The sequence below is a fragment of the Monomorium pharaonis genome, chromosome 6 (assembly GCF_013373865.1).
Source record: "Monomorium pharaonis isolate MP-MQ-018 chromosome 6, ASM1337386v2, whole genome shotgun sequence".
NCBI lineage: Eukaryota > Metazoa > Arthropoda > Insecta > Hymenoptera > Formicidae > Monomorium > Monomorium pharaonis.
The window spans coordinates 14,671,359-14,690,333 of record NC_050472.1 but is presented as its reverse complement, the minus strand read 5'-3'; positions in this window follow the sequence as shown (position 1 = coordinate 14,690,333).

The following is an 18,975-nucleotide window of genomic DNA, read 5'->3' as shown; positions in this document are numbered from 1 at the left end:
TTCTAACATTTTTTTCAAAACGGAAAAGGTTAATTTTTTTAAAGTTTGTAATCTATAATATAAAGGGTGTTAATTAGCTATCGCCCACTAAGTATATGTATATACATATATGGCCTTATTTTTTAATGAAGACTTAAGTAAAAAAGTTCTGAGTCATTTTTCTCTACAATGATTAATAAAGAAGATATTCTTGACTAAATTCCAGTTAATCAGCATTGTCTTTTAGACAAACATTGGACTAATAGAACTTTATGCCATTCACTCGATAATATGCATAAGCCGCGCTGTTTTTTTTTTAAGCAACGAGGCGTTTATGCAATTTTACTTTTGTCTGAAGAATGATGCTGATTGATTGAAATTTATTTAAAAATGTTTTCTTTATTAAATACCACAAAAAAGTATGTTTTTACTTAATTTTTCATAAAAAGTAACGCTATGTACTTATAGTAAGTGACAAGAAGTGGTGCTCAATTACTTGCTCAATAATCATTAATTGACTAATTTAATATAAAATTTTCTGATTTATGGATCTAATTTTGGATCTGATTTCTGGAAAACTCTAAACACCGATCGCTGTAAATGGCTGTGGTCAATTGCAACGTGATAAAATAAGACATTTCCAATAGCAAATAATAACAGACGACAGCGATAAACAAACGCGCACACACAAATCGAGTTTACGACATATCGCCACCATATTCTGGACACATTCCTAAAATTGGCCAGTCTATAGTATAGGATCTCTATCTCTATAGAGCAAGCGAGGAGCAATCGTTCTTTCAACAAAAGCAATAGAAAATGTCAATGTTATAAACAATAACGTTTGAATATTTCTGCCATCGGTTGCCGAGCAAAGCAGTTACGGTAGGCCGCCGATAGGTGGTGGCGGCATCACTTGTGAAATTAATAATTTGTTAATTTTTCAATAAAAATGGAATAAACCACGAAAGTAATCATGGAGCAACGCTAAGCAACAAAGGAGCAATCGTTTTATGTTGAATATACTCGCAGGGGACTGCAGGAAATACGTTTGTTTAAGAAGACAAATGGTTTATTGCTAAAATATTAAAGAAAATTAATTATACGAATGGAGCAATTGAATATCACTACAGAGCAAGCGAGGAGCAATCGTTCTATCAACAAAAGCAATAAAAAATGTCAATATTATAAACAATAACGTTTGAATTTTTCCACCATTGGTTGCCGAGCGAAGCAGTTACCGTGGGCCGCCAATAGGTGGCGGCGGCGTCACTTGTAAAATTGATAATTTGTTAATTTTTAAATAAAAATGCAATAAATCACGAAAGTAATTATGGAGCAACGCTAAGCAACAAAGGAGCAATCGTTTTATGTTACATATACTCGCAGGGGACTGCAAGAAATACGTTTGTTTAAGAAAACGAATGGTTTATTGCTGAAATATTAAAGAAAATTAATTATACGAGTGGAGCAATTGAATATCACTACAGAGCAAGCGAGGAGCAATCGTTCTATCAACAAAAGCAATAGAAAATGTCAGTGTTATAAACAATAACGTTTGAATTTTTCCGCCATTGGTTGCCGAGCGAAGCAGTTACTGTGGGCCGCCGATAGGTAGCGGCGGCGTCACTTGTGAAATTAATAATTTGTTAATTTTTCAATACAAATGCAATAAACGACGAAAGTAATCATGGAGCAACGCTAAGCAACAAAGGAGCAATCGTTTTATGTTGAATATACTCGCAGGGGACTGCAGGAAATACGTTTGTTTAAGAAAACGAGTGGTTTATTGCTAAAATATTAAAGAAAATTAATTATACGAGTGGAACAATTGAATATCACTACAAAGCAAGCGAGGAGCAATCGTTCTATCAACAAAAGCAATAGAAAATGTCAATGTTATAAACAATAACGTTTGAATTTTTCCGCCATTGGTTGCTGAGCGAAGCAGTTACCGTGGGCCGCCGATAGGTGGCGGCGGCGTCATTTGTGTGTAGGGATAAGTATGAATGTTATCACGCACGTGGCGTAATTAAAGTTAAGATCGTGTGAGGGATCGTCGCACGGAAGTCCCTACGACTTCCGTGTGTTACCGGGATAACTAACAGGACACTGGAGTCAAACAGTAACAACATTTATTGGAACGGAGGAAAGATATTACAGAGCACGCCGGTAAGGCGTGTAGCGGAGCGCGAGACCAATGGCGGACTAATTTCCCGCCGGAAGAAGAAGGACCCACAGCGCCACGTAGGCGCGGGTCATGCGATACATAGATGCGCATGGCTAGTCGCCACACACTCCCCCCCGAGTGTTAACGATGGAGAGAATGTTTACAATAGGCACTTAAGTGGCTATAAATAATATCACAATTCGTTGCGGTAGGAACAATCTTTTACAAGTTAACGTTGCTTACAACTATGTAGTATACGCAGGTTGAATGCAATTGCAAAACGAAGAGGTATAAAATTTCTTAAACGTAACGCTGCTTAGAACTAGAGAGTAGACGCAACTTGAGTACGAAAGGTACTAGAAAATAGAAATTCTTTGAACGTAACGCTGCTTAGAACTAATGAGTAGACGCAGACTAGACGGAACAATAAAGAATACTAATTGATACAAGAACAAAACGCTTAAGACTAATACAAAAATGTGGGCTTAAAACTAGCGCACGCAAGACTATATACTTAGTGACGGAATTCTCACAGTCTTTAATGTTACAACTTGAATTGCACTTTTTTCTTTGGACCGGAGTACGTTTTCAGAGATCCTTGAGGAGGATTTACAGAGGTCGGAGTCTTATCCGCTTGCTCGGACGATGACGGAACCTTAACTAACGGGGGATCGTCTGAATCGCCGGGTAAGAGGTGCGCGGGTTTAAGACGTTCAACGGAAATTGACACAGGTCTGCCGTTGACCTCAATAGAAAAAACTTTGTCGGTGGTACGTTCGAGCACCTTGTAGGGGCCGGAGTACGGTCGCTCCAAGGGCTTCTTAACGTTGTCCTTGCGTAGGAAAACATGAGAGCAGGAAAATAGATCCTTAAAAACAAATGCGCGTTTTTTATAATGATGCGCGACCGGAACTGGCTTCACCCGACGCATGTGCTGCCGGAAATCTTCGACAAAGATCTGAGGATCCGGAGAGAAGTCCTCCTGGAGAAAGAATTCACCAGGGATTCTTAAGACGGTGCCGTAGAGAAACTCGGCAGGCGAGACTTTGGTGTCGAGACGTACGTGCGTACGTAAACCAAGTAGAACGGTCGGGAGAACCTTAGTCCAATCGGGAGAGTCATGGCACATAATGGCCGCCTTCAATGAACGGTGCCAACGTTCGACCATGCCGTTAGACGCAGGGTGATATGCCGTAGTGCGAATCCGTCTGCAACCTAAGAATTTGAGCAGGGCCGAAAATAGTTGCGACTCGAACTGAGTGCCTTGATCAGTCGTAAGTATACGAGGTGCACCGAATCGAGCGATCCAATTCTCATAAAACGCTTTAGCCACCGTTTGAGCAGTAATATCTGCGATAGGAATCGCTTCTGGCCAGCGAGAGAAGCGGTCGATCATGGTCAGGCAATACGTAAAACCGTTACTGGGCTGCAAAGGTCCGACGATATCTAAATGGATATGATCAAAGCGCCCGTCTGGCGCGGTAAACTGCGCGGGCTCGAGCTTGACATGTCGGGAAACCTTGCTTTGTTGGCAATCAATGCACTTGCTTGCCCAATCTGTAACGTCATGAGAAAGGTTAGGCCAAATGTAGCGTTGTCGGATGACACGATCAGTAACCTTCGCGCTAGGATGCGCGGGGTTATGGTCGAAGACCTGCCTTCTTAGAGATACCGGAATGTAGGGCCGTATCGAGTTCCCTGACAATTCGCAGTAGAGCTCCGTGTTAGAAGTTCCCCAAATTAATTTTTTAAGCTTTAAAGAAGAAGAGTTAGAGGCCAGCAAATGCTTAAGCTCCTCGTCCTCTCTTTGCTGAGCGGCAAGGTCGACCAACTCGATCTCAACTGGGAGGCGGAGAGCCTCGATTCGAGAAAGGCTATCGGCAACTACGTTGTCCGAACCTGCAAGATATTCAAACGCTGTAGTGAATTGAGCTATGAATGACAGCTGTCGAGCTTGCCTCGGAGAAGCCTTATCAGCACGCTGATTAAAGGCATAAACAAGAGGTTTATGGTCCGTGAGGACTTTGAAAATGCGACCTTCGAGGAAGTGTCGGAAAAATTTAATGGACTCATAGATAGCAGTCAGTTCGCGATCATACGCGCTGTAATTCCTTTGGGCGGGCGTAAATTTACGTGAAAAGAAAGCCAGAGGCTTCCAACCCTCAGGAAATTTTTGCTCGAGGACGGCCCCCATCGAAAAATCCGAAGCATCTGAAACAAGACGAGTTTCTGCCGAAGCGGAAGGGTGAGCCAACGCAACGCGGCGTTAGCCAGGTCAGATTTTGTTGTAGCAAACGCGGTTTCAGCCTCGGGAGTCCAAGAAATTTCACGCTTGTCGTTCTTACGCGAATCGGTAAGGTAGACATGTAAAGGTGCCTGCACACGGGCAGCATGTGGAAGACTACGTCTGTAAAAATTTACTGCACCGAGAAAACGGCGTAAGTCCGCAACGGTATGCGGTTTCGGAAAATTGCTGATGGCAGCAACTTTTTCCGAGGAAGGCTTGATGCCATCTTTATTGACGAGATGTCCGAGAAACGTAATTTCCGGCACGCCAAGAATGCATTTCGACGGGTTGATTACTAACCCGAATTCTTTGAGTTTTTGCAAGACAATGCGTAGATGCTCCCTATGCTCTTCTTCGGAGGAGGAGGCGATAAGGATATCATCTATGTATACAAAAGCGAAGTCCAAGTCTCTCAGCGCGTGATACGCATTTACGGTAGTCACCGCAAAAACGCCATTCGCCGCTTTTCTTGCGCACCAAGTGCGCCGGACTAGCCCACGGGCTACAGGAAGGCCTGCAAATGCCCAACTCCATAAGACGTTTTATTTCGGCCTTAGCCGCTTTTAATTTGTCGGGAGGAAGCCGACGAGGCCGCTCCGTGCATGGAGGGCCGGTGGTCAAAATATGGTGTTCGACAGCACCTGCGACGGGGGAAGCCGATTTCGCGGAACCAATAACCTGCGGAAATTTCGCCAGAATGTCCGCGAAGGTAGAACTGTTGTCAACCATCGAAATTTTGGTTTCGGGGACGTTCAATACCCGGCCGATGGTCGCGAGAGACGTGACGCTGTCGACAAGCCGACGCCCGTGTAAGTTAACGATTAACTTATAATGCGTAAGCACATCCGCGCCGAGGATGGCATACGGTACGTCAGCGACTCGGAAACACCACGTGATTGGGCGGCGCAAGCCTAAGTCAAGAGTAAGACGGCGTTCACCATAAGTTTTTATCTTGGTGTTATTCGCGGCAAAGAGTTGAAGCTCGGAAGGAGCTGAACGATCGCGTAACGAGGCGGGGAGTATCGAAATCTCCGCGCCCGTGTCAACCAGAAAACGTTGACCGGAAGTCCGATCGTACACGTGCAGACGGCTTTGTGTCGCCCCCTCGTCCCGAACCGTCTCCGCGCGGGACGGGCGCTCTAGTTTTCCGAGTCGCCTTCGTCCTTCCACGTACACGGTTTTCGGCAAGACGTCGCCTTCGAGCCGTATTTTCTATGGACGTAGCAGTAGCCGGACTGCTTGTCCGAACTAACTACCGCGTCACCCTTTTTATTTGAATTTTGCTTGCGCGACGGCGAACGCGCTCGACTAGATTTAACCAAATGGTTGGTGAGAGTCTGTAACTGCTTAGTTATTTTATCCAGCCTCTCGTCCAAGCTCGGAGGAGCAGCGGATTTGTCTCGTTTACGGCCCTTAGCGGGCGCGACCGTGGCGACTGCGGCGACATTACCTGCTCCCGCGTCGGAAGCTTCAACGAACTTATCCGCCATAACGGCTAATCGATTTAGGTCTGAGACCTCGGAGACCATGAGAACAGCCCGGCACGGAGCCGGCAACTGATCTAGGAAAACAGTACGCAATACGTCCTCCGAGCAGCCCGAATCCAATGCTCGAAGGCGCGTTAATACGAGTGACGGCTTGCCGCAGGTCGAAACCTGGCCCTTGATCAATTGTCGCAGACGCGATTCGGACGAGCTACCATACGTCGCGATCAGCCGAGCCTTTATCTGCTCGTAAATATCCGCGGGACGCGGCTCCGCCGTCAATAAGTCCTGGACGGTCTGGAGCGCTTCTAAATCTAATTTTTCGGCGATGAAATCCGCTTTCGTCACCGAATTCCTGATTCCGGCGTTTCTAAGGGTTATCTCAGCCTGAACAAACCAGATCGCGGGGTTGTCGCGACAGAAGTTCGCAATCTTAGGCTGCCGATACAACGCCGCGACGTCGACGGCCTGCTGGGCATCCTGAGCGCCCCGGAGGCGGGCGATCTCATCGCGCAGTGAAGCGAGCTCGGCTAGTAACACGCGGTCTTCCTCGTTAGGCATTTTCGAACGACGCGAGCGCGACGCGCGAACGATCAAAAAAAACAGAAACGAAACGCCTCCTCGAACCCTGGGACCACGCGCGAGACCGCACGGCAACGCGCGTGGTGACAAAAGAAATGTCTCACGGAAACAGATGCCGCACGAGCGAGGCGTACGCGGCCACGAGCGAGGGAACCGGGGGGTAACTAACGCGCGTAGCAACAAGGAATGTGCCAACCCGCTACAAAAATGACAGAGCACTAACGCTGAGAAACGCCGGAATTACAAAATTAGACTAACTAGCGCGATGACGCCATTGCGAGGAATATCGGGGACCAAAAGAATTTCTCACGATATTCCACGCAATATCGAACAAAAAGAAGGGTACCGGGAAGATGACCGCAGAGGCAGTGGCCCGAACTGTCCCTACGCCGCATCGGAGACGATGACGATAGCTGGAGTCACCTCAAAAATGGCGGTCCGTGGGGTGCTCTCCACGTGGTGGAAGTTCGTGCTGCGCGCGCGTCCCCAAACTCCAAATCTTTCCCGGCGAAGACGTGCTTCGCGCACGACCGTCGGAAGACGGATTTCTAGAATACGTGCTTCGCGCACGACCGTCGGAGGACGGATTTCTTGAATACGTGCTTCGCGCACGACCGTCGGAGGACGGGTTTCTTGAAGCGGCGTAGCGCGCCGAACGTTGCTGCGGGTCCCAAACCGCGGGCAACGGTGCACAAGGGCGAAGAGAATGCACTCACGCGACACGAAAATGTCGCCGCGCGCGCGCTCGCCTGGCGCGAGGCCGGCGCCGGTATGTTCTAGATCGAGCGTCCTGAGAAGGACGCTGCGACGACTTCGCCGAGCCCTCCGATTAAGTAAGGCTCAGGAGGAATGAGTCCGCCTTCACGCACTCCGTGGCTTTCACTCGCGACGATTTTCCCGCGCACATCACGTCGGGGTCACCAATTGTAGGGATAAGTATGAATGTTATCACGCACGTGGCGTAATTAAAGTTAAGATCGTGTGAGGGATCGTCGCACGGAAGTCCCTACGACTTCCGTGTGTTACCGGGATAACTAACAGGACACTGGAGTCAAACAGTAACAACATTTATTGGAACGGAGGAAAGATATTACAGAGCACGCCGGTAAGGCGTGTAGCGGAGCGCGAGACCAATGGCGGACTAATTTCCCGCCGGAAGAAGAAGGACCCACAGCGCCACGTAGGCGCGGGTCATGCGATACATAGATGCGCATGGCTAGTCGCCACATGTGAAATTAATAATTTGTTAATTTTTCAATATAAATGCAATAAATCATGAAAGTAATTATAGAGCAATGCTAAGCAATGAAGGAGCAATTGTTTTATGCTGTATTTAGTTGCACAAAGCTATTACAAAAATGTTTTTTATTATAAATGAATAATTTTACCATTTTTTGTTAATATTTAGAAAAATATTAATTTTAAAAGGGGAGCAATTGCAGATTCTGATGGAGCAATTAAGGAGCAATCGTTTTATACTTTTCTTATTTCCATACAGCTATTATAAAAATGTTTTTTAGTAAAAATAAAAAATTATCACATTTTTTGTTAATATTTAAAAAAATATTGATTTTAAAAGGAAAGCAATTGTAGATTCCGATGGAGCAATGAAGGAGCAATCGTTTCATACTTTTTTTTTCCATACAGCTATTATAAATATGTTTTTTATTAAAAATAAAAAATTTTACGTTTTTTGTTAATATTTCGAAAAGTATTAATTTTAAAAGGGGAGCAATTGTGGATTCTGATGGAGCAATGAAGGAGCAAACGTTTAAGTTTTTTTTTTTTCTTAAATATGGACTTGCAGCGCCAACGTATTTCTGGTGTCAGGACATTCTTTCCGTCCGCTTCTCTGGCCTCGGTTCTGGTCGCCTTGTATCTCTTCGGCTCCTTCGGTCCCTCTTGCCTTGCCGTGGGTGGAAGGGTCGCCTTGTCGCCCCTGGGGATCGGTTTCAAGGTTAGATTGTAGCCGGACGGACCTTGTATGTTCGTAATCTCCGAAATTTTAGAGCTACCTTGCGAATTCTTAATAACGATGGTGTCTAGCCGTATTCCGCGGTACTTACCGGTGCAGTTTGATCGCCTCGCCGCCGGCTCTCCGGTCCCATCGCTTCCTGCTCGTGGTCTCATTCTTCACGGTCGCCAGGCCGGTTTTACCTCAATAACCGCCAAGGTTAGCTGCGTAGTCGGGAAGGTCGTTCGTTCGCTCCTCTCCGCCGTGTGCACGCCTCGGCCTTTGTCTGCTGCGTCGGGCCGCGCCTTCGCGTAATTTTCCGCGCGTGCGGAGTAATGGTGGTGTCGCGGGAAATAATAAGTGAACACTGGGCACTCGTGGTGTACAATGACTGATTTATTATATTCTCGTCGATACACCCGTTTTCGTGCCTAACCTATGCCCACACACACACACACACACACACGCACACACACACACACACACACACACACGTTTAGCCGGTCGCGCGTTCGCGACTCGCGTCTTACTTCGGCGTGCGAATCGCAGATTCGCTTCTCGCCGTTAAACGTATTGCGTTTCGGTACAGACCCTAGGTGCGCCTTGCCCAAAAGTCACCGCGTTCGCGTATTTCACGCTCGCGTCTCGTAACTCGTACGGACCGCTGGAAACGTCTCAATGCTCGCGTATCAAACGGTTGTCGCGTCGGAAGAGCCCGCGCTTGGTCCACATGCAACGCCCCTCGTCGTCGAAGAAAAGTTTCTCGGTGCCACGGTTATTTCGCGTCGCCCGGACGTTTGCGTCGTAACTCACACAGAGATTCCGGTGTTGGCACGTCGTTCGGACGCCCGGAAACAACTTTCTCGAGCCTTCGCTTTCGTTTCTCGGCTCGGGTTTCCCTTCTCTTTGCGCGTTTTCCCCCACCGGTGCTTCTGAGCACACTCGACACGCCTCTTCCGGGCGTGGCGGAAGCTCGGTAAGTACGGTACTACGTGCCCCGCCGTATTCTTCCATATCTTACGGTCGGCGCGTTTATTTACCGCAATTGCCCGTATTCCGTCGCTCGCGCGTTCGTTTGCCGTTTTTTTACCGTATTTTCTTGCTTACGCGTGTCTCTCGCACTCTTGCAGTCTTACGACGGAGCGGTCGCAGCGGGAGCGTCCCGTTTGCCCACGTCAATATTGGCCACGGTCCCGATTGGCCACGTCAAATTGACCACGTCAATATTGGCCACGTCATTATTGACCACGATCCCGATTGACCATGGGGTAGATTGGCCACATCATTATCGGCCACGCGTCATTATTGACCACGTCAATATTAGCCACACGTGATATTGCCCACGTCAATAATGGCCACGTCAATATTGGCCATGCGTCATTATTGCCCACGTCATTATTGCTCACGCGTCATTATTGTCCATGTCATTATTGCCCACGCGTCATTATTGGCCACGCGTCATTATTGGCCACGTCATTATTGGCCACGCGTCATTATTGGCCACGCGTTATATTGCCCACGTCAATATTGGCCACGCGTGATATTGCCTACGTCAATAATGGCCACGCGTCAATATTGACCACGTCATTATTGCCCACGTCACTATTGCCCACGCGTCACTATTGCCCACGTCATTACTGTATATGGGTTTGCGATTTGGATGGGGTGGGTGCGGGAGGGGGGCCGAAGGCCCCCCTTGGACCCCCCCCGTGTGTGTGTGTGTGTGTCTGTGTGTGTGTGTGTGTGTGTGTGTGTGTGTGTGTGTGTGTGTGTGTGTGTGTGTGTGCGTGTGCAAAGCATTTCTTTGCACCACATGGGTTTGCAACTTTCCACGCTAAGCAAAAAAATTGATTAATAGTGACGTGGGCAATAATGACGCGTGGGCAATAATAACGTGGTCAATATTGACGCGTGGCCAATATTGACGTGGCCATTATTGACGTGGGCAATATCACGTGGCCAATAATGACGCGTGGCCAATAATGACGTGGCCAATAATGACGTGGCCAATAATGACGCGTGGGCAATAATGACGCGTGGGCAATTATGACGTGGGCAATAATGACGCGTAGCCAATATTGACGTGGGCAATATCAAGCGTGGCCAATATTGACATGGCTAATATTGACGTGGTCAATAATGACGCGTGGCCAATAATAACGTGGCCAATCCACCCCGTGGTCAATCGGGATCGTGGTCAATAATGACGTGGCCAATATTAACGTGGTCAATATTGACGTGGCCAAACGGGTGCTACTCGTCGCGTCGACCCGGCAAACGACGTTTGCGTCGGTCGCAAGGTTAGGCTCACAAAAGAGATAAAAGGTCAAGTTACCATTTACGCGTTGCGACATGCCGATAAAATATCGATAATTGTCGGTAATTCTTGCAAAAATTTGCACATGCGTGTCGCGAAATTTTTAAATCCAGTTTTTTTATTATTCATAATCTTTCGTAGCTATTTATAGTATCCTTCCTTTCGTTTGTAGTTGCACCGTTTAGGAATTATAAACATTGTTTAATATCCAAAAACAAATTTTGTTAATGATTAACATTTTTGAAATGCATTTTGTCCATATTATTTTAAATTGTTTGTAGTTATTTGTAGTGCTTTTCTCTTGTTTGTAGTTTCACCATTAAAAAATTATAAACATTTGTTTAAACACAAAGCGTGAACATTGTTAATTACTAAGATTTTTCAACTGCGCTTTTTCCATGAGATTCAGAATTGTTTGCAGTGCTTTTCGTTTTGTTTGTAGTTTTACCGTTAAAAAGTTATAAACATTTGTTTAAACATCCAAAGCAGGTTGAACATTCCCAGATAGCAAAATATCTCAAAATTCCTGCAGAAACTGATAAACGCTATTGAGAATATTGGTAAATTATTGATCTAAGTATCCACAAAATGAAGCAATTTTAGATCAATCACAAGCTGAATATAAAATTGTCAATTATTGCCCAATTCTACATTAATCAGATTGAATATTTTTAACCTGAAATCTTAAAATCAATTGCAATTCCATGATGGCTTAATGGAATCTATTAAAATGTCAATTCTGTATTATGTTACGTCCAGCCTTGTTAAATTTGACTTTGTTCATGCATTGGAAAAATTTGAGAAACGGACGCAGGTAAGGCATGGAAGAACGTAACGGATTTTAAATAACGTTCCGTAGGCACGAAATAAACGAGGAAAGGTGCCTCGGTCTGACGCACTATTATGACGTGAAAATGCGGGTCAACGTGCCAAAAATGCTCGCTATAATCCGTTCTCAGGTCGTGCCCCCGTAGATCCAAATTTCGAGTCAGCGAATTTAATCACTTTAACTCAGGACTGGACCAGGTGCTTACTTTGATCGGGAATTGAATTGAGGTCGTTTATGAGTTTAAATGAATGAAGCTATTTTAAACTTAACAATCATATTTATTCTAACATATTACTAATCAAGAAGTTACAGTGTGAATTTTAGTAGATGAAAGAAAGACAATATTTGGTTTTATTATTTCCAGCGCAAAGAATTACAATAAAAATCAGATTTTAGTATAAAATTTATGAAACTTAAATGTATATACATAGTTATTGTACTTAGTTTACAAGATTGGCTTAATATATAATTTACTCTATTATTTCTGTTATAATAATGGTGGAAGGGGGAAAGAAATTGTAAAAGAAATCGGTAGGAACGGCGAAAGGGTCATAGTAATGAGGAGTGAAGACTGGGATGGGATCTGAGGGAGCAAGTGCGGGAAGGATATCTAATAGAACTTCCGGATCTATGGCGTTCGGGTTGATTGCGAAATCGCGGTAATTTTGTAATAAGGGGTCTATTTTCAACTGATGAAACTGTTCTAAGAGTTCAATTAATGATGTTTGCGTTCCGTCGTAGTGATAAAAGCGGGGCCGGGATGAGACTCGTTCAAATTCTTCTATAAGTTCTATGGAGGGTGTTGGAGAAGGTGGGGGTGGGATTTCTTCAGGTTCGGGGGAGCTAATAGGGGAATAAATAGGAAAAACAGGAGGTGGAGTGGTTAGAGGAGATGAGGGTCGAGGAACACTGAGTTTTTCGAGAGGGGTGGTAGGAGAGGAAAGTCGAGGAACACGAGGTTCTTCGAGAGAGGTGGTAGGAGAGGAGAGTCGAGGAACACGAGGTTCTTCGAGAGGGTTGGTAGGAGAGGAGAGTCGAGGAACACGAGGTTCTTCGAGAGGGGTGGTAGGAGAGGAGAGTCGAGGAACACGAGGTTCTTCGAGAGGGGTGGTAGGAGAGGAGAGTCGAGGAACACGAGGTTCTTCGAGAGGAGTGGTAGGAGAGGAGAGTTGCGACTCGAGGTGCTGTTGATAGACGCGGTTCAATTCCTCCCGTGCCCGCCGATTCTGTCTCTGACGCCAACGTCTGGCTGCCCAGTGTTTCCGTTTTGGGCGGATAGGTCTGTTATTCACTATGAAGTGAATAAAATGATAAGCAACAACGAAAGGGAAGTGACTCGATTATGAATTAAATAGATGACTTACTACTTGCTGGGGTATTTCCTCTGGCGTAATCCGGAATGCCGGTCTCAGGGTACTCGGGCGGTTGTCGGTTGACCGGAACAAGTCAGTCCGTCAGAATTCTGGGCTGGTGGAACTGGTGAGTGATAGGCCTCACTGGAGTACACAAGTGCACTCACTTCACTTGCGGAACGTTTTTTTTTTGTTCGGCACTTAGTTTTGTCCCGACTCACACTCAAGCAATCGCGAAAAATCTTGGTTCAAAGTTTTACGTGAATTATTGGTGAACTCGCGACGAAAATTCTCGGACTCGCACTCGATCGAGAGTAAAAAGCGGGAAAAGCTGCTCGCGGTCTTTGGGATCGCGATTTTATACTCAATTTTCCGAAGGGAAGGGTTGAGGTGTAGGCGGTGGCATTCTTGGATTGGTGGGCCCTTTCAAAACCACCAAATTTGGAGCTTGTCTACTGGGAACTCGCGAAATTATTATTTTGTAGAGATGATCAGCTATTGGCTCATCTCTTCTCGTTTCCGCCCGATTTGGTTTTGGTTTTGAGTGTAGGAGAGGGATGTTTATAATTTTTGCTCTTCTTATCTTTAGGTCGCTTAAACAAACAAGCAAGCAAAAAAAAGGGTCTTTATGTCTTCCTGTAGGATTTTAGTGAGAACATACTTTTATTGATTGAGCGCGGGCAGCGTTTTTGCTGTGAATAATAAATTTTTATAGTTTCCGGAGGTTCCTTGTTTGAAGATTTTAATTTTTATTGAGTTTCAATATTTCCCTTTTCCTTTGCTTAGCGTCGGGTACCGATCCAGGGCATTGTCAGAGTAACGTTCGGTAATAAAGTTATTATTTATTCTTTTTTTTTTTTATTCTAGACTCGACATTGCCCCAGATTTCCCGAAAGAATTAAATTATATCTAACGGTCGCTCTCAAAATAGCTTACAGATGGGGAACTATGCATTTGTTTGATGTATTTATTATTCCTCAAAAAATAAAATTTTAAATTGTCGCTATATCTCACGAACTTGTGCGTGACGATAGAGCGATCCTCTGCAAACATTTCTTGCTCTCGGCGACCGTTAGAATACGATTTCTCTTACTTAATTATTATCTTTACAAGGACAACGAGAAGAAAAACGTTAAGTCTACCGGATGTAACAATTAATTACAGGATTTTTAAATAAAGAAACAATATATGCTTCTACAATTAAATTAAATTTTTAAGGTGTTTTGCAAAAAAGTAATTATACGCTTTTTATAAAATTTATTAATAAGACGTTTACTTGAATTTTTTTCACACTACAAATAATAATGTAATTTTATGTGTACTATTTTCTTTACACAAACATACATTTTTTCATGCTATTATTTCTTGTCGTGGAGACACTTGAATTGAATGCGTTTCAAGGGATCCTTCCCATTTACATGACTTGTGTCGATACTTGTGTGGAGAAAGTTTTTAAATAAGAAGATTTATGATTGATTTAGAAATGATCTAGAAATGACCATTTAACGAGTACAATTGTATATTTGAGAAAAAAGTGACTTATGTTTTAAAGCAATAATTGTTCAAGATATGTCCGCTTATAGAGTCAATAATTGATCATTGATAATTCAGATTTTAGATCCTATTTATTGATCAATAACTAAGAATTAGTATGGTGTTTTACTTTTCTTAAGGTCATATTTGATTAAAAATTGATCAATTATGTTGTTCTCCATGGTATAAAGTGAGCGTGAAATTGCAGTTTCTCCACGATTTGCTATCTGGGTTGTTAATTACTAAAATTTTTCAAATGCGCTTTTTCCATGTGATTCAGAATCGTTTGTAATACTTTTCGTTTCGTTTGTAGTTTCACCGATAAAAAGTTATAAACATTTGTTTAAATTAACATCCAAAGCGTGAACATTATTAATTACTAAGATTTTTTAAATACGTTTTTTCCATATGATTCGGAATCGTTTGTAGTTGTTTGTAGTAATTTTGCAATCATTGATAGTTGTACCTTTATGGGATATAATTGTTTAAACAAAAATTCGTCAAAAACAAACATTAATTATGAAAAGCTTTTAAATTCGCTTTTTTTATGTTATTTAAAATCGTTTGTAGTTGTTTGCAATGGTTTTTTTGTTTGTAGTTGCATTGTTCAGAAGTTATAACCACTCATTAAATATTCAAAAACGAATTTTTTTAATTGTTAACATTTTCAAAATGCGCTTTTTCTATATTATTTAAGACCGTTTGTAATTGTTTGTAGTGCTTTTCTTTTCGTTTGTAGTTACATTGTTCAGAAGTTATAAACATTTGTTTAAATATCCAAAAACGAATTTTTTGTTAATTATTAAGATTTTTGAAAAACGCTTTTTCTATGTTATTTTAAATTGTTTGTAGTTGTTTGTAGTAATTTTCTTTTTGTTTATAGTTGTATTCAGAAGTTATAAATGTTAGATATTTATTTAAATATCCAATTTTTTGACAATAATCAAAATTTTTCAAATTTGCTTATTTCTGTATGATTCTAAATCGTTTATATTTGTTTCTGGTAGTTTTTCTTTTGTTTGTAGTCGCATCGTTTAAATAATATTTGTTTAATTCTTAAAGGTCACTGGGCGTGTTAAACTCCAGCAAACTTTTTGCATTGATAATTCTAACTTATAATGTTTCGCTTTTTCAATCTTTTTCACTATTTTAAAATTACAATTTCATAATAAAATCTATAGGTCCTTATTTTAAAGTGTTTGAACTTAACTCAGTAATTGTTTTGCATGAAAAAATTAAAAAGTATCGTTGCGGTAAACATTTGAAGAAACGTTGGAATTTACATCACCCCGTGCGACTTTTAAGAGTTAAACAATTTGACAAATAAAGGAAAAAAAATCTTATTAATTGTGCGCGTGTGTACGTGCGTGCGTGCATGTGTGTGTGTGTGTGTGTGCGTGCGTGTGTGTGTGTGTGTGTTAATATTGTCCAATCAACTTCTAACAGCATTAGTTTTTTTATTAGTTTAAAGATTTTAAGCTTTATATTACTTATCCTATAGCAAGTTATTTTTTAAATTAATTATAGTTTTTATTTAGTAGCATACAAAAAGCTACTTGAATTTCATATTCAATTTTATTAGAAACTTTTACTTATTAAAAAATGTGTTTGACATAGTTTAAACAGTACGAAAGATCTCTCTTGGCAAATTGTTTAAATAATTATAATTCCTGTGTGGTGCAGCCGCAAACGAAAAGGAAAGCACTACAAACAACTACAAATGATTTCGAATCATATGGAAAAAGTGCGTTTGAAAAATGATAATAAACAAAAAAAATCTCTTTTGGATATTTAAACAAATGTTTACAATTCTTAAACGGTGCAACTACAAACAAAAAGAAAAGCACTACAAACCACTACAAACCACTACAAACGATTATAAATGACACGGACAAAGTGTATTTAAAAACTTTTCATAATTAACGAAGTTCGTTCTTGAATTATCGTTTCAACAACTATATCCTATAAAGATACAACTATCAACGATTGCAAAATTACTACAAACAACTACAAATGATTCTGAATCATATTAAAAAAGTGTATTTGAAAAATCTTAATAATCAACAATGTTCACGCTTTGGATGTTTAAACAAATGTTTATAACTTCTTAATGGTAAAACTACAAACGAAAAGAAAAGTACTACAAATAATTACAAACGATTCTGAATCACATGGAAAAAGCAGATTTAAAAAAATCTTAATTTTAATCTTTGAGCGCAACTGTAAATTGAACAGTGTAACTAGAAACAAAAAGAAAATTACTACAAACAACTACTAACAAAATCCCAATATTTCCTGTAAAAAATTACTTTTTTAAAAGTAAGGTCCCAAGTTTACACAACTGCACAAAAACATAGTTAATATTATTTCTTCAATTTTGATCATTCTACATTGTGTATACCTAAGTTTTTTAAAATAATATACTATAATTTTTTATAATAAAAAAAGATTTGTGTTAGAAATGATCATTTTATTATATCTTTATTATTCAAAAAATAACTTATTTTCAGTCATGCAAATAATTATACTTTTTGCAATCAACACAAAACAATTTCATACAAACATATAGAATAATTTTTTTCTGAAAAATCATATCTTAACTAAAAAAACCTCAAAAAAATTTTTCTTAATAATAATAATTTGTTATTAAGTTATAAATTTTTCTACGAAATTCCATTTGTCAATCTCGGAAAATTTAAATTGTTATTGTAAAAAAAATTTTTTATATAAATTGTAACGGACCTCCCGTCCGCCGGCATCACCGACCGCGCACGGCCCAACCGAACACCCGTCGGGCCGCGAAACTGGCACCGGCCCGTCCTAATCTTCTCATAAAGCGTAGAGAAGATTATTGTCTCCGCTCCGTGTATTTCCCCGTGCTCTCCCAGCCTCCACGATAAGGATCGAGCACGGGGAAAGCCGAAGATCCACGAGGATCTCCGATCCTTCACCCGGGCGAGTATAAAAAGCAGCTCCGGTGGAGGCTGCGACACTTCTCGATCCGACCGTATCCTGATGATACTCCGATTCCGCCAGAATACGACCAAGAGAAGCTTCCTGCGAAACCGGTGCTTAAGGTAGAGTGTCCTCTGCCTTAGCCAAGTGTTCTAGGCACCGCTCGCATGCAAACTCCTAGTTACCATCCGTTAGCAGAGAATAGAGCGTCTCCACCTTCGCCGAAAGTTCTCGGGTACGGATTGCTCCTTAACTCTAATTACCCGGCTCGACGGTAGAGCGTTCTCCGTCTCTTCCGAGAATTCTCAAGATCAACGCCGCTATCCCAACACACTATACAGTCTGTACGTATAGGGCCGAAACGTCAAAACACGTTCCGACTCGCGTCTCGTACCCTTTGAGTATATATACATGGAGGAGGAATGCCAGCACTGAAAGTGTGTCCAAGATCTGTGCGAGAGAGAAAGGTATATCATGATACTTGCTCTCTCTGCGCATGCGTCAAATGCTATATGTACAATGGCTGGCATTGTATGTTTTCACACACACATACAATTCGTAATTAAGTACAAAAGTGCACAAGAAATGCACAAGAAGTGTTGAAACTGCGGTGCAGATAATGATATTGACGCATGCGCAGAGAGAGCAAGTATCATGATATACCTTTCTCTCTCGCACAGATCTTGGACATACTTTCGGTCTACATGAAACCATAGCAATTCCTCTTCTATGTATATACCCACAGTAAACACATTTTATAGCGGCAATATAACATGGAAGTTACATGTAATTTAACATTGTTATTCTTGTGATATGCAGGTGCTATATGACATGGAAATAACCTGTTACGTAATATTTGTTATACGCAAGTGATATAGCTGTTATACATCGTTTTGGCGTTACAGTTATTCAACAAAAATTGTATAATCGTAACATAACACGTTCGTATCAATGTTATTACGGAACGATGCGTCGTAGTTGACTCAGAAATCAGACAACATTATAACATCCTGAATGACAGATCTATTTGATAATAAAAAAAATTATTATAAAGATAATGTTTTCAAAAATAACGGTTTGTCTACAATTACTGCGCACAAAAAATGCACAAAATTTAAATTCATCATGTGCTAAATAAAAACACAATAATAAATGTATACTATTCAATTTTTCTTAGAATTATGATCTATATAGTTAACCATCTAATTAATCATTTGAATGCTTCAACGATTAGTGCTAAATAGATCGCAATTTCCATCAAATTATTAAGGTTATGGAAAAAGATAAATTTAACAATGAAATTAATAAGTAAATATATTAATGCTATTTATTTTTAATATGTTTTGCAAAATTTAATTGCTTTTATAAAAAATAATATAGTTGCGTCAGTTTATAACATATAAATATATGTAGACAATAACAAGTATCCATATCGATGAGTCAAATTGGCGTAGCAGGTAAAGTACAAGGTTCGTCATCCTAAGGTCCCGGGTTCAAACCTAGCAGCGGCAAGTAAGAATAAAATAAAAAATA